This window comes from Sorex araneus, chromosome 3 (genome assembly GCF_027595985.1).
Source record: "Sorex araneus isolate mSorAra2 chromosome 3, mSorAra2.pri, whole genome shotgun sequence".
In the NCBI taxonomy this organism is placed as follows: Eukaryota; Metazoa; Chordata; class Mammalia; order Eulipotyphla; family Soricidae; genus Sorex; species Sorex araneus.
The window spans coordinates 82732575-82747736 of NC_073304.1; the positions used below are offsets into that span (position 1 = coordinate 82732575).

Here is a 15162-nt window from a genome sequence, read left to right on the forward strand (position 1 = left end):
GTTGGAATTTCTGAGTTTTTAATTACGTTTAATTTTGTGCTAAGCCGTAAAATTACGATGCCCCTCAATTAAACACTCTTCTCTTGTAAAGCGTTTAACAACAATTATTCCTTAATCAGTCTGAATGTGAGTCACAAATGATGCTTTTCCACATCAAAGGGACGTCCTTCGACTTTACCTTTTAGTCATAAGTAAGAGGATTAATTCCTATAATTAGAGGGATAAATATGTGCATAAATACATCTCTCACTCCTTAAAAAAAAAAAACAACCAACAACAACCACTTTCCGTCTGTGAGGCGCGGGCGGCTCTGCTAGGAAAAGGGGCTTTAATTGTCCGCTTGGCCCGACATCCCTTTGCAGGCGGGAGAAAGGAACTGTGGAGCGGCGGGCGCGAAGTAAGACCCCCCCCACCCCCCACGGGGGACACATTCGCGTGCACAAACAGAGAGGGCAACGCACACTCGAATCAGGGAGGAAGCACCCAGCTCGCGGTCCCAGGACCCTCTGCCCACAATACCCCACTCCTGCCCCTGCCCCGCGGAGCTCTTCCCAGGGGGTCCAGAAGAACCCGGGTGCCTAGTCCTACGTTGAAGAAGCTCCAAGCGCCAGGTGAACGCTTCAAGGCTACCTATAAAAATAATAATAATAATAATAAAATTGAGCCTGACCTTTGAAAACTCCTGTGTGAATATCTCATTTACCTAATGACTTTATGTCACCTAGGAAGAAGGTCAATTTCCTCTTAACCTTTCCCCCGCTGCTGCAGTAAGCATTCTTCCCTAATCAATGGTGGCTGGAATAATCAATTCCCATTTTATGATCGCTGACAAACTCAATCTCGGGGCGTGAGCGCGGCGGGGCTGGCCCGGGCCGGGACGGAGGTCTCCGGTGGGTCCCCGCCCCGCTCCGCCCGGCGCCAGGGGAAGCTGCTCGCTCTTCCGACGGGTTCAGAGACCTTGGCAACCTTCCCTCCCCCAACCGCCGGCGTGACTTCTGAGTTGTCACTAATCCGAACCTGATATTCACCAGAGCTCCTTCGGTCACAGACAACGCTCCCCGCTGCTGCTGGGCCTCCCACCCGCCCCTCCTAGGCGTGTTTTTATTTCAAAGGCTGCAGGCGAGGGATTGCCCCGACCCAAAGGGAGGGTGGAGAGAGAGGAGGAAGGAGGAGGGGGCGCATGGAGGCTGGCGAGGGAACGCGGGGAGGGAGGCAGGGAGTGTGCGTGTGTGTGTGTGCACGTGTGTGTGTTTGGAGTTTCATTTACATTTGAAAATTATTTTTGCCTTCTTCGGCGTGGATCTCTCAGCTCTTTCGCTCGGTCTCAGCCCGGCTAACTTTGCATAAACAAAGCAACAACAGAAGCTCGGGGTGGGTGGATTCGTGTGGAAATGAAGTGGCGGGGATTCTCTCGTGCTCCTTTCCTTTCCTCTTCTTTCTTTTCCCTTCCACGTCTACATGTCCCCCCACCCTCCGCCCCCATATACCCCCTACCCAGTTATCCTAAAAGGTTTATTAGATGCTACTTTACCCCTATTTTCCATTCCCCAGACTAGGGAAATAACCGGGAAAATTACTAAGTCAAAGCTAATTTGGAGGCTAATTTGAGGTAAATGAAACATTCTTTATCCTTGGAGGGCTAGATAGGAGCCCCCATTCTGTAAAGTGGAAACTAAAGCACAGGGCTTGTTGAGCAGAGAGGGGTCTTGGCATTGGTTCACCCCCTGGTCTCAGAATTTCTTTCCCCTCTTCCTACAGTTACCTCCCCACACCCCATTTTCACTCCCTACCAAGAGAAGATAAAGCTGTTGCTGATTATCTATCTCAAAAGCCTCACTTTGCTAGGATTCAAGGCAGGAAAATTACTGGGGGGCGAGGGGGAGAACCGGGAGGGGGAGCAGGGGAATGCTGTCCTCTAGCTAGGATTTTAGAGATGGCTCCTGATTGACCCACTTGTTAAAACAGCCCTGAGCTGACCTTTCCCTCCTGAGAGTGTTCTCTTGGGCCATGTGGATGGTCTTTGAAAAGGTAATTTCAGTGCCCCTTTCTTAACACAAGGCACTTCAGTAGGCAGATACTTCTGTTAAAATGAGAAACTTTATTGGGGACAAGAGCTTGAATACAGTGGGCAAGCCCTTGGCTCTGTATGCAACAGATCAGGGGGTGATCCACAACACCCCATCTGGTCTCAGCCCTGGTATGGTCCAAAAAATAAAAATAAAAGTTACAAAGAAAAGAGTTTTTTTTTTAAGCAATTGTTTTTTAAAATCTAACATTTCCACCTTAAAAGGATGATTCCTCTAGTGTAAAAAACAGACAAACAAATAAGAGACATTGAGTTTGAGGTATGGAACATCTGAGCCAACACTCACACTGGCTCACCACCGTGGCCCCTCAGACGGCAAACCAAGCCTCCCCACTGCAGACACTCTGAAAGTCCAGGCTCCATCCTTCTGCCCTTTTGGACACCAGGGGCAGTGGAACAGGCCAGGGGCTGCACTGGACTTGGGATCAGATGAGACTGAGTTCCTGATATTCTCCTATCCCTTCTGGCTTCACTCCGGTCAGCACATTTGCAACTCTTGTTGAAGAGACCATCCATTTAAATGGGTTCAGTTCTGAATCAAGGTTTCTAGCAGCCGGACTTTTAGGCTTGTTTCATACCTCCAACAACAGAGTTACAGACTTTTTCTGGGACCACAACCTGTTAGCAGGTCAGGAAGTGCTTGTATGGAAAGAGTCCCCTATTACTAAGAGTCCTGAGCGGAGGAGGCTTTTATCTCTATTTGACAGAGGAGCAGACAGATTGGGGATGAGCCCCTTGACCTCAGATAATTACTACAATCTTCCCTCTTCAGCAAATTTAATTCTCACACAGGAGTAATTAACAACCTCTGACTACTCTAGGAGAATTTCCTTTCCTTTTCTTAAGGGTCCCCATAGGGATATTGGAAAATATGTTTAATACTAGTTCTTAGATTTATTTCATTGAAACATCTTATATATTTTTCATAGTCGACTGGAACACAGTTGTGATAGCTGGGTTTTAATTCTAGCAGATGATAAAGGAAGTCATCAGTTTAAGCCCCTAACACCGCCCTCCCCCCCGTCCCAGACACAAGATTACTCCCTAGAATAGAAATGAAGCACAAATGTTTAATATCAGGAAGAGACCTTGTGTGTGTGTGTGTGTGTGTGTGTGTGTGTGTGTGTGTGTGTTGATGGTGGAGACAGGAGGAGGGCAGTGGCCACCTTAAGGCTTATTCCTAGGTCTCTGCTCAGAGATCACTTTTGGTGGGCTAGGGGTGAGGGTGCCAAGGGGGGACTTCGGATGGAACCCTGGTCAGCAAGGCAAATGCCACCTTTTGTACTATTTCTCCAGCCCTGCCCTCTCGCTCTTCCTCTCTTCCTCTCTTCCTCTCTTCCTCTCTCTCTCTTTCTTTCTTTCTTTCTTTTCCTTCCTTCCTTCCTTCCTTCCTTCCTTCCTTCCTTCCTTCCTTCCTTCCTTCCTTCCTTCCTTCCTTCCTTCCTTCCTTCCTTCCTTCCTTTCTTTCTTTCTTTCTTTCTTTCTTTCTTTCTTTCTTTCTTTCTTTCTTTCTTTCTTTCTTTCTTTCTTTCTTTCTTTCTCTTTCTTTCTCTTTCTCTCTCTTTCTTTCTTTCTTTCTTTCATTGTTTTTCTTTCTCTCTTTCTCTCTCTCTTTCTTTCTTTCTCTTTCTTTCTTCCTCTCTCTCTTTCTCTCTCTTTCTTTTTCTTTTTTCTTTTTTGCTTTTTTGGGTCACACCTGACAATGCACAGGGATTACTCCTGGTTCTGCACTCAGGAATTACTCCTGGTGGTGCTCAGGGGACCATATGGGATGCTGGGAATTGAACCCGGGTCGGCCGCGTGCAAGGTAAACGCCCTACCCGCTGTGCTATCACTCCAGCCCTCCAGCCCCACTCTTTCTTTTTCTCTTTCTTTCTTTCTTTCTTTCTTTCTTTCTTTCTTTCTTTCTTTCTTTCTTTCTTTCTTTCTTTCTTTCTTTCTTTCTTTCTTTCTTTCTTTCTTTCTTTCTTTCTTTCTTTCTTTCTTTCTTTCTTTCAGCTTTCTTTCTCCCCTTTTTTTGTTTTTGGTCCACACCCAGCGGTGCTCAGGGCTCATTCCTGGTTCTGTGCTCTGGGATCACTCTTGGTTGGCTCAGAAGACCCAGACGATGCAGGGAATTGAACCCAGGACAGCTCCACATGCGAGGTTCTACCCACTGTTTTATCGCTCCAGCCCCAGAGCCAGAGAGAACCATTCTATCCTTTTAACTAATAACTTTGTTAGTGAAACCAGTGCCTCAACTCAGCTTATACATCAGAAGTTGCACATCAGGATATACACTCTAAGTACAGCAATAGGAAGGAGGACCACACACACAGATAACTATTCCTAGCTTTTCAAAGGGTGACCGAGCTCTCTGTAAGGGTGGTATCTGAAATGAAAGACATCTTTTCCCAGCATCTTTAACCCAGAGCCTGAAAGAGATCACGGTCCAGACTCTTTCTATACCTAGAAGGACAAAATGAGACTCAGACCTGCAGAGCAGGCTGATGGGAGAAGAAGCCGAATCCTGTTCCTCTCTTGTTCTAATTGTGTAAGCATAAATAAATCACTTAACCTCTTTGAACCGCAGAAGTCTCATGTATAAAATCAAGATAACAATACTTAATATCATTGGCTATCTAGATTCACTCGACTTTCTCCAATCTGCCCTGAGGCCCTGGAGACTGGAAGAGATATTATTTAAAATGCTATCTGGGCCCTTGCTCTTCCTGGGTTTACCCAGGTTGGGTGTAGTGAGGTCCAGGGACTGGTTCCCACTATCTCTCGGTGGTGGCTGCATTTTAGGCAGGGCAAGAGCAGCCTACTAAGCACTCTCTCTCTCTGGGTTCAGGTAACTAGTCCCCTCTCCATTCATAGCCTTGGGGCCTTGCACCATCTTTTGTGGTTTCCTAACACCCTGCTCACACCTTTTTAAATATAGTTCCTTTATTAAGCACTCCTCAAATTACCCAATTTGATATGCACCATCTGTTTCCTGCTGGACTCTGATTGATACACCTTACAAACTTGTTTGGAAGATTCAAATTAAATGAGATAATGCATGTCAGGGCACAAAGCCCAGATCTTTGCATATAGTAAAAGTTTTAAGAAATAGAATTTTGAGTTTGGGGGTGTTCTGTTTACTTATTTTTTTCAGTCATCATTTGCGGCAACCCTCATTTTATGTATGAAGTCCAAAGTGGTTAAGGCTTGAATTCAAAGTCTAATTAGCTTGAAATAGAAACAACCCTGGGACCAGGTCCCTGGACTAGCAGCTCTCAGTTCACTGCTCTTTCCACTGCAGCTTGTTGAACAAAACAGATGGGGGGAGGAGGGAAATCTTTTGTTATAGATGTTGGAAAAGGGGTTAGACAAGCTAGAGGTAGGGATGTGGGAGATAATAAGCATCTTGCCATTATCATTGGGTTTGTCTCCGCTAAATTTTTGCTGAAATAAAGCATACTATTGCGATTGGAAACCCAGTGATTTCACTAAGAATAGAATACTTGTGTAACAGGAGGGTGCAGAATACGCTTGACAGGTTAAAAACAAATGTATGAACACATAATTGGAAGTTTTACCAGTAGGCATAATCATGTTTCTAAGACATAAAGGATATACACACCAGAATTAATTTTTCAAATTAAGGCTGTTAGCAGTGCAGATTAAATATGAACTTTATAATTCTTGAAATATGCTACTTTGCCTTAAGTTCATCTAGAATCAGAATATCAAATTCTGACCCTTAGTCTGCAATTCAAAAATATTAACAATATGTTGGGAAAAACTGAATCACGGATCCTTACTTTCATTCAATTATTCAAAGGCTGTTTTTATTTCTTTTAAATGAGGCACACCCAGAAGTCCTAGCGTGGTAATTGGGGAGCTACTCCTGGTACAGTGCTTGGGGGTATGTAATGCCAGGGACCAAACCTGGGGCTTCTGTATGCAAAGTACATGCTCTAGCCTTCTGGCTATTGCCTTGGCCTCTCAAATAATTATTTATTGAACTGGTAATATTCTCCAAGAGCTCTTATTAGTACTAGCATATAACAATTCATTAAATCCATTCTCTACTTCAATGGTTCAAAAGCAAAAAGGAGGTAGATATTCAAACACTTTATGGTGCAAACAAAGGTAGAAATAAGTTGAGGCTATTGTGGGAGCTTACAGAGGGTGGTGGGAAAGAGTTTAATTGAGAATAGAAGAGGCTTTCCTGAGCTGGAATGGAGAGTAGCAAGTTGTCTTAATGCAGTTATATTCTTGCCTTCTGAACTCCTCTTAATTACTGATGATATCACTGTATTAATATTTTACAGATATTAATGTAAATATTAGTAATAAAACAAAAAAACACTTGTAGAATCTTATTACACTTCACTGTCGCAGATTGGCTGATGTGTGTGGAAACAGAAGGATTTAAAATGTTACTCTTGGTGACCAGAGTGTATGACAGGAAAATAGGAATGAATTTAAAAGATGATACTTTATACAGACTCCTTGGAAAATTTTACTTTCAAAGAAGATTTCTTTAATGTACATTATCAATTAGAATTTATTTATATACTGAGTTGTGCCTGACATATTTGAGATATAAACATAATCTGAAAAGTGATTTGGAACCTATGATGGAGAAGAAACATAAAAGTAGGGTCATTTATTTCAGAACTCAGAATGGATTTGTATGCAATTGGACATACTAATAAATATGATACAACTTAACAGGTTATTTATACATATTCATCACAACACTGGTTATTTGCAACTCAATTTTAATTGATAAATATCATGCCTAAGTATAATTTACATTACCAAAGTAAGTCAAACATTTTTTTCTCACTCTCTCCAGGATAAAAGATGGTAGCTCTGGCTTATGCTCATTTAAGTTGCTTTTTTGTAACTGATAGTTTTGGATCCTGATAGATCATCTACATTTTTAAGTTTACTTGATATTCTTTTGCTGTACTGTTTGGGGACATACCTAGTGGTCCTCAGGAGTTGCTTCTAGCTCTGTGCTTAGGAGTGACTCCTGGCAATGCTTGGGGGACCATATGTAGTTCCAGGGATCAAAGGGGAGTCAACTTCCTGACTGCATGCAAAGCAAGCACTCCTATACTGTCTTTCAGGTTTGGTTTACTTTATTTTGTACCTATACCATATAAAAACCTGTTTCCATTTACATTAATTATATGTTTGCATATATAAACATTTTAGCCAGTCAATTCATTAGTCACATCTTGATCTTTAATCTTCCAATTAAATCCTTAACATAGGCACAATTAATATATATATATATATAGCTACAGCACAGTGGTAGGGCGTTTGCCTTGCACGCAGCCGACCTAAGTTCGATTCCTCCACCCCTCTCGGAGAGCCCAGCAAGCTACTAAAAGTATCCCAAGGCATATTTGATATGCCAAGAACAGTAACAACAAGTCTCAATAGAGACATTACTGGTGCCCGATCAAGAAAATCGATGAGCAACAGGATGATAGTGATGATGATGATGATGATGATTTAAAAGTATTACATACTCATTAAAAATAAGTTTTCAATGTGGAAAAATAGACGAAAGAAATCACACATAGGCAAACTATTCATCCACAGTGTCAAAATTTTGATGTACTTGCATTTTTTTCTCTTCTTTTGGGTGAGAGGAGGTTTGAGTCACATTGGTTGTGCTTAGAGATTGCTCCTGACTCTATGCTGAAGGATTACTCCTGGTAGTATTCAAGAGACTGAATGCAATGACGGGGACAAAATCAGGGTCAGCTTTGTGCTAGTCAAGTAACTAGCACTCAACTCCTGTATTAGCTCTATGGCCCTGCATTTTTTTTTCCTGATGCATACTTTTTATGTTGTTGTAATATACTTAGCCTTGCACACAGCTGACCCAGGTTCGATTTCTCCGCCCCTCTTGGAGAGCCTGGAAAGCTACTGAGAGTATCTCACCTACATGGCAGAGCCTGGCAAACTACCCATGGCATATTCAGTTTGCCAAAAACAGCAACAAGTTTCACAATGGAGACGTTACTGGTGCCCGCTCGAGCAAATCGATGAGCAATGGGATGACAGTGATACAGTGAATATACTTAGCATACTATTTGCTAGTTAAGTATAGCAGGTTTGGTATTCAAAATTTTTATGGCCATAAATCTAAAAAGGTGTCATCAATTAAATTAAATATTATGTTCCCATTACATTATTAGGCTATCACTCATTTCTGTACTGGAGTGATAGCACAGCAGGTAGGGCATTTGCCTTGCACATGGCCGACCCGGGTTCAATTTTTCCGTTCCTCTCGGAGAGCCCAGCAGGCTACCGAGAGTATCCCACCCCCACGGCAGAGCCTGGCAAGCTATCCATGGTGTATTTGATATGACAAAAACAGTAACAAGAAGTCTCACAATGGAGACGTTATTGGTGCCCGATCGAGCAAATGGATGAATGACGCTACAGTGCAATTCATTTTTGTATTTTTTTTCCACTCTTACATACTATTTGATGGGCTGGAGCGATAGCACAACGGTTGGGCTTTCGCCTTTCACGCGGCCGACACGAGTTCGATTCCTCTGCCCTCTTGGAGAGCCCGGCAAGCTACCAAAAGTATTGAGCCCACAGGGCAGAGCCTGGCAAGCTACCTGTGTGTATTAGATATGCCAAAAACAGTAAAAATAAGTCTCTCAATTAGAGACGTTACTGGTGCCCGCTCGAACAAATCGTTGAGCAACGGGATGACAGTGATACATACTATTTGATAATAAGTGTAGTTAAAAGTTTTTCATATTTGGGGCTGAAGTGATAGTACAGTGAACAGGGCATTTGCTTTGCACTGGACAGCCTAGGTTCAATCCCTGGCGCCTAATATAGTTCCCTCAGCCTACCAGGAGTGATCCTGGAGTACAGAGCAAGGATTTTTTTTTCTTTTTGGTTCACACCCGGCAATGGACAGGGGTTACTCCTGGCTCTGCATTCAGGAATTACTCCTGGCGGCGCTCGGGTAACCATATGGGATGCTGGGAATCGAACCCAGGTCAGTCACAGGCAAGGCAAATGCCCTACCCGCTGTACTATCACTCCAGCTCTGAGCAAGGATTTTTGTGAGGAAATAAGTCTATCTTGCTTCACTTTTTTTTATTTTAAAGAGGGAGTACTACTAGGAAATAAGTCTTGAGTACATATCTTTCATATGTACACTCTGGATCTCACTTGCCTGCTAAAATTAAGGCTATGCTTCCATTCATTTTCTGTGAGAATTCCTTTGAAAATAACCTCTTCTAAATCTTCTTTCTTCTCCCTCCCTCCATCCCTCCATTCCATCCCTCCATTCCCTCCCTCCCTCCCTCCCTCTCTCCCTTCCTTCCTTCCTTCCTTCCTTCCTTCCTTCCTTCCTTCCTTCCTTCCTTCCTTCCTTCCTTCCTTCCTTCCTTCCTTCCTTCCTTCCTTCCTCCCTCCCTCTCTCCGTCCCTCCTTCCTTCCTTCCTTCCTTCCTTCCTTCCTTCCTTCCTTCCTTCCTTCCTTCCTTCCTTCCTTCCTTCCTTCCTTCCTTCCTTCCTTCCTTCCTTCCTTCCTTCCTTCCCTCCTTCCCTCCTTCCTTCCTTCCTTCCTTCCTTCCTTCCTTCCTTCCTTCCTTCCTTCCTTCCTTCCTTCCTTCCTTCCTCCATCCCTCCCTTCCTTCCTTCCTTCCTTCCTTCCTTCCTTCCTTCCTTCCTTCCTTCCTTCCTTCCTTCCTTCCTTCCTTCCTTCCTTCCTTCCTTCCTTCCTTCCTTCCTTTCCTGTGACTGTGTTCAGGGATTACTCATGACTCTGTATTTAGGGATTAAGGAATCATTTCTAAGGAGTTCATACGAGATTCCTGGCCTAGGTGGGACATGTGTAAAGCAAGCACTTTACCTATTGTGCTATCTTTACAGCCTTTCCCCCCTTTCTTTTATGCCTTTTCTCCTTAAAAAAATCAATTGTTAAATCAATTATTATAGGGGCCACACTCTGTAGTGCCCAGGCACCAGAGGCCCATACTTGGTGGTGCTCCAGAGGTGGTTGTGTGATGCTGAAGATGGAACTCAGGGCCATGGGCAATCTAGGTATGTGCTCTGCCACGAACTACAGAGGAACGAAGCCTCCCTTTCTCCTTTTCTACAAACCACTCAGATGCCCCTTACTACTCTCATTCTTCTCACTCTTAGATCGCATCACTTCTTCCAATACTGAAACTAAGGCTTACTGGCAAGAATTTTCTAATATTCTCTCTTGGTCATCTATTTTCTATTCTCTCAGTAATAGTATTACTATCTTTTTAAAGAAAGATCACTTGTTATCTTTTGATTTTTAAGTTTAGCATAATATTGGTTATGTATTGAAGCATATATGTAACATTTGACTATTACAAAATAAAATAAAAATGACCCTTTGTGAAATAGACTTTTAACATAAGAAGGAGAATACTAGAGCAGGAGAGATAGTTATGTAGGTTAAGAAAATTACACTGCATGAACCCTGCCCCCAATGACCCCTGGTATTGCAGGGGAATTCCCAGAGTACAGAGTAACATTCTGACTCCCACCAGCATCATGATGTGAACCTCTTCCCCCCCAAATGAGGTGAATACTACATATACTCCTGTGTTCCTTTCTTTTTATGCTCTTATTCTTCTCCCCAGTATAATTTCCATCCTGAATTAAAAAAAAATTTGGGGGGATTGCATATCTCAATTATAAATACATTGTGTAAACTATATAAATACTCTTAAAAACACACTGTACTCATTAATAGTTGTCCCTTTATCATATATCTATATGGCATAGCTATCTTCTTTAAAATATATTTTCATTTTGCTTTTTTTAATAAAATTGTATCATATTTAATATAGTCTTTCTGTATGCGTTTTCCCCCAATAATGCATTAAACAAAATTTGGGGGGGTCTGGAGAGATAAAACATCAGGCACGTCGTTTGCCTTGTACCCCGCCAACCTGGGTTTGATCCCTGGTACCACATATGGTCCCCTGAACAGCTCCAGGAACGATCCCTAAGCAGAGAGCTAGTAGTAAGTGCTGAGCACAGTAAGGTATGGCCTAAAACTAGTAAACAATTTGTGTGTGTGTGTGTGTGTGTGTTTGTGTGTGTGAGTGTGTGTGTAATAGTTTACCCTTTTCAATTCCCCTTGATTTTTGTATGAATATAACACAGTTAGTGTATTTTTTCTTCTTTGGGTTTTTACTACATGTGATTGCTAGTATAAAGAATTCTGCTTTCAAAACAAAGCCTGAGGCATGACAAATACAAGTGGGAATGAGGAAGCTGAAGGATGGGAGGGCTGAGGTGAACTGTATGGGACCATGGTGAGGGGACCTGGAAACGCCAGTGGAGGGATTGGTGAAGTAGCTTTGCCACAGTAAAACCATCAAAACCCTGCGGTGAATTCAATAGTACTGTAAACTATGATGTCTCAATAAAAAATAATTAAAAAAATTGCTATCAACATTCTGTTGTTTCTTGATGTTTCTTTACAAAGAATTTTCAGGATTTAATTGGTGTACAATGTCAGTTTTTGGCATTCAAATATTCAACTTTCAGAGCAATATGAATAATTTCCCACAAGTATTATATTAATTTACTCCCATGCTAGTAGTATATAGGATATCCCATTGATTCATGTTTTCTCAACATTTGGTAGTCTTTGTTTTCTTTTTCCCAGTATGCAACTATGAAATATACCTCACATCACTTTCTGAATTATGCCTTTACCATCATTTTCTGAATCACTAATGAGGTTGAACAGCCTATCATGCCCTATTTGTTTGACCCATACTCAGGGATGCTCAGGGCCTAGTTTTGGTGGGGTTCATAAATTTAATGTGTGGTACCAGGAACTGAACCTGGGTTCATCCAGAGCAAGCAAGACAAGTGCCTTCTTCGCTGTACTATCTCTCTGGCACCCCAAACCCTCATTTTTTTTTAAAAAAATTTACTTTTGTCCTTTCTCCTTCTCACTCTTCCATTACTGTTGCTTCTGTTGCTGCAGGAATGCACACACACCAGGTGCTTGCACATCCTTAGCCATGGTGCTGACTGGGTGTCACACATCAGGTAGTGGTGTTCACACACTCAACCACAGTGCTCACTGACGTGTGTGCCCTTCAGCTTGTGGTGATTGCACTTTTGCTTTTCAGTACTGACACTTTCAGTGGAGACACAGAAGATAAGGTTGTGATGCTCTCTGGGGGATGACTGCTGTGCTCACACATGTGCAGGCTTACTAAAGGTTGTGCTTCCTGGCCGGGATGCTCACACAACTCTTGTGAAGTTGTAGAGCTCACCAAAGGTTACACCTCTTTTTGTTGTTGTTTATTGTATTCTTCTTTAGGGTCATCTCTCACTAGCAGTGCTCAGGGCTATGCATGGGTGCATAGCCTCCTCTGGTGCTTGAGGGATCTTCTGGTGTTGGGGATTGAACCCAGGCTCCCTCATGCTTTTGTGCTTTTGTGTTTTGCATAAAAGTTTTTCATATTCTGGCCCACTGGTTTTGTTTTTAATGTTTTTTTTGGGGGGGTTATTTTTTATTCCTTTGGGGACATATGTGGTGGTTCTTGAGAGCTACTCATGGCTCAGAATTCAGTGGTTGGTCTTAGTGATGCTTGGGGGATCATGCGATACTGGGGATTGAACTGGAACTTCACTATGCAAAGTATGTTCTTCAGACCGTTGAGCTGTCTTCTGGAACCTTTTTTTGTGGTGCTGAGGCTGTATGAGAAACAGCAGCCGGTAATTGCCCTAGAGATGGCATACTGCAGAGCTGTCATGCTCAAGCAGCACTGGTGCCAGTATCATGCTTGGCACACTGGGCATTTGAACTCAGGACCATTTGCTTGCATGATGGGCACTCTAAACCCCCATGTAATTACTTCAGGTCCTAGGCTTATTATTTCTTACTATTTCCTCTTCCACAAAATACCTGTTTATCTATTTGCACTTTTTTTACTGAGCTTTTTAATTTTCTTATTAATTTTATGACTTTTGTATTGCAAATATCTTCCTCAAATTCTCAATGTGTATTTTTTCATTTTATTTGAATAATGTTTCAGGGAGAAGTTTTACATTTTGTTATTTCATTTGTTAATGTTTTCATTGGTGGCTGGTGCTTTTGTGTTTTGCATAAAAGTTTTTCATATTCTGAAATTGTAAAATTCTTTAATAAATGTGATAAACTCTCTCCCTTCTTTCTTTCCTTCCTTCTTTACCTCACTCTTGTTCCTTTTATTTTATTTTTTGTTTGTTTTTATTGCCTTTTCTAGCATCCATATCTTCAGGACAATGTTAAAAAGAAGCATCTTAAATAGTGGGCATCATTATCTTACTGCTAATTTAGATATGCCTCTAGCATTTTTCTATGAAGAATGCTATTTGCAGACCACAGAGATTGTACAGGAAGTAAGGCTGTAGTTACAGTTTATGGACCAGAGAGGTAGTTCAGAAAATAAGGTTGTGACCCTGTTTCAAATGCCCAGAACCATACAGGGCCCTCAAATAGTGACAGGGGCAACTCCTGAATACAAAGCCTGAAATAGCCCCCTGAGCACTACTAGATGTTACCTTTCCTCCCCCTCCATACCTAGAAAGCCATTTACTGAGTTCATTGATAATCTTCATTAGATTAAGGAAAGTTTTCCTGCATGCCTAGTTTTCTAGGAGTAGGCCAGAGAGACAGTACAGGTAGGGGTGCTTGCCTTGCATGGGGTCAACCCAGTTTCAATCCCTGGCATCCCATATGGTCCCCAGAACCCACCAGAAGTGATCCCTGAGCACAGAGCCAGGAGTAAGCTCTGAGAACCGCTGGGTGTGGTCTCAAAACAAAACAAAACAAAACAAAACTCAAGAGAGGCTATGGTGACCATCAAACTATTGTCCCCACCTGCCAAGAGCAAGACTTCTCCATTGGCTCCCAGAAATTCAGCAAATTCATTGTTCTACAGATGATCATTGACTATATCCAGTTTCTGCACAAGGAAAAGAAAAAGCAAGAGGAGGAGGTGTCCATACTACACAAGGATATCATAGCCCTGAAGATCATGGAAATGAACTATGAACAGATTGTGAAGGCACACCAGGACAACTCCCATGAGGGGGAGAACCAGGTCTATGACCAGGTCAACTTTAGCATATTTCAAGGCATCTTTCAATCTTTCTATTCTATTCCAATCTTTCAATGCTCCAATCTCTGTGACCAGCTTCCAGGAGCTGTAGAACTGGGTTGTTAGCTGGATTGAGGAGCATTGTAAATATCAGATCCTCTGGGAGATCATGACTGGCATCTTGCACCTATTAAGGAACCAGATGATTGGCATCCTGCACCAATTAAAGAGCCAGGTCTACTGATCATCACTGGCCAAACAGCCAAGGAGGACATTGAGTCTCCCACTTGGTCCTGGATTTGCTGGGCTTATGAGATCAGACCACAGCACCATACCCCAGTCAGCTGGTGCTCCTTCTTGGTTCTCCAACCTCATTCTGAGGGCTTGGAGTGTTTGCTAAAGCTTCTGATTAATTTATTACATTGACCATAAAAACTCAAACCTGCCCCTCTCCCTGTGGAAATTTTTGTTACTATTTGGTAAATGGTGTTTTTATGTGGTTATTTCCCCTTTCATTATGTTATTTTTTGAGATTTCATTGATAATTTTTCTTTCTTTGGGAAGGGGAATGGATTGGGGGAGGGCTTGGACAATGTATAGCAGTGTACAGGGCTATTCTTCAGCAGAGCATATTTGGTGGTGGGGATAAGACTTGGGTCTACTATATGTAAGGCAAATGTCTTACTTGTACCTTTTGCCAGTCCTATAAAGTATATTTTTACATAAATATATCCAGATTATTTAACTTTACAAATGTAATGCATAATGATAAGTGTTAGACGTCCCATATAATTTTGGTTGTTGTTTTTGCTTTGGGGGCCATAACTGGGGGTGCTCAGGTCTTACTCTTGGATATGTGCTGAGGGATTACTCCTGGTGGAATTCAGGGGATGAAATAGGGTGCTGGGGATTAAACCAGGTTGTCTGTCTACAAGGAAAATGCCCTATAATTTTTTGGACCTTT

The 15162-nt window shown here is 42.3% G+C and overlaps 1 pseudogene; it reads left to right on the plus strand.

Moving 5' to 3' along the window:
• The first annotated feature begins 13916 nt into the window (after nucleotides 1-13916).
• On the plus strand, nucleotides 13917-14442 carry LOC101548316 (max-like protein X; annotated as a pseudogene).
• The last annotated feature ends 720 nt before the right edge of the window (nucleotides 14443-15162 follow it).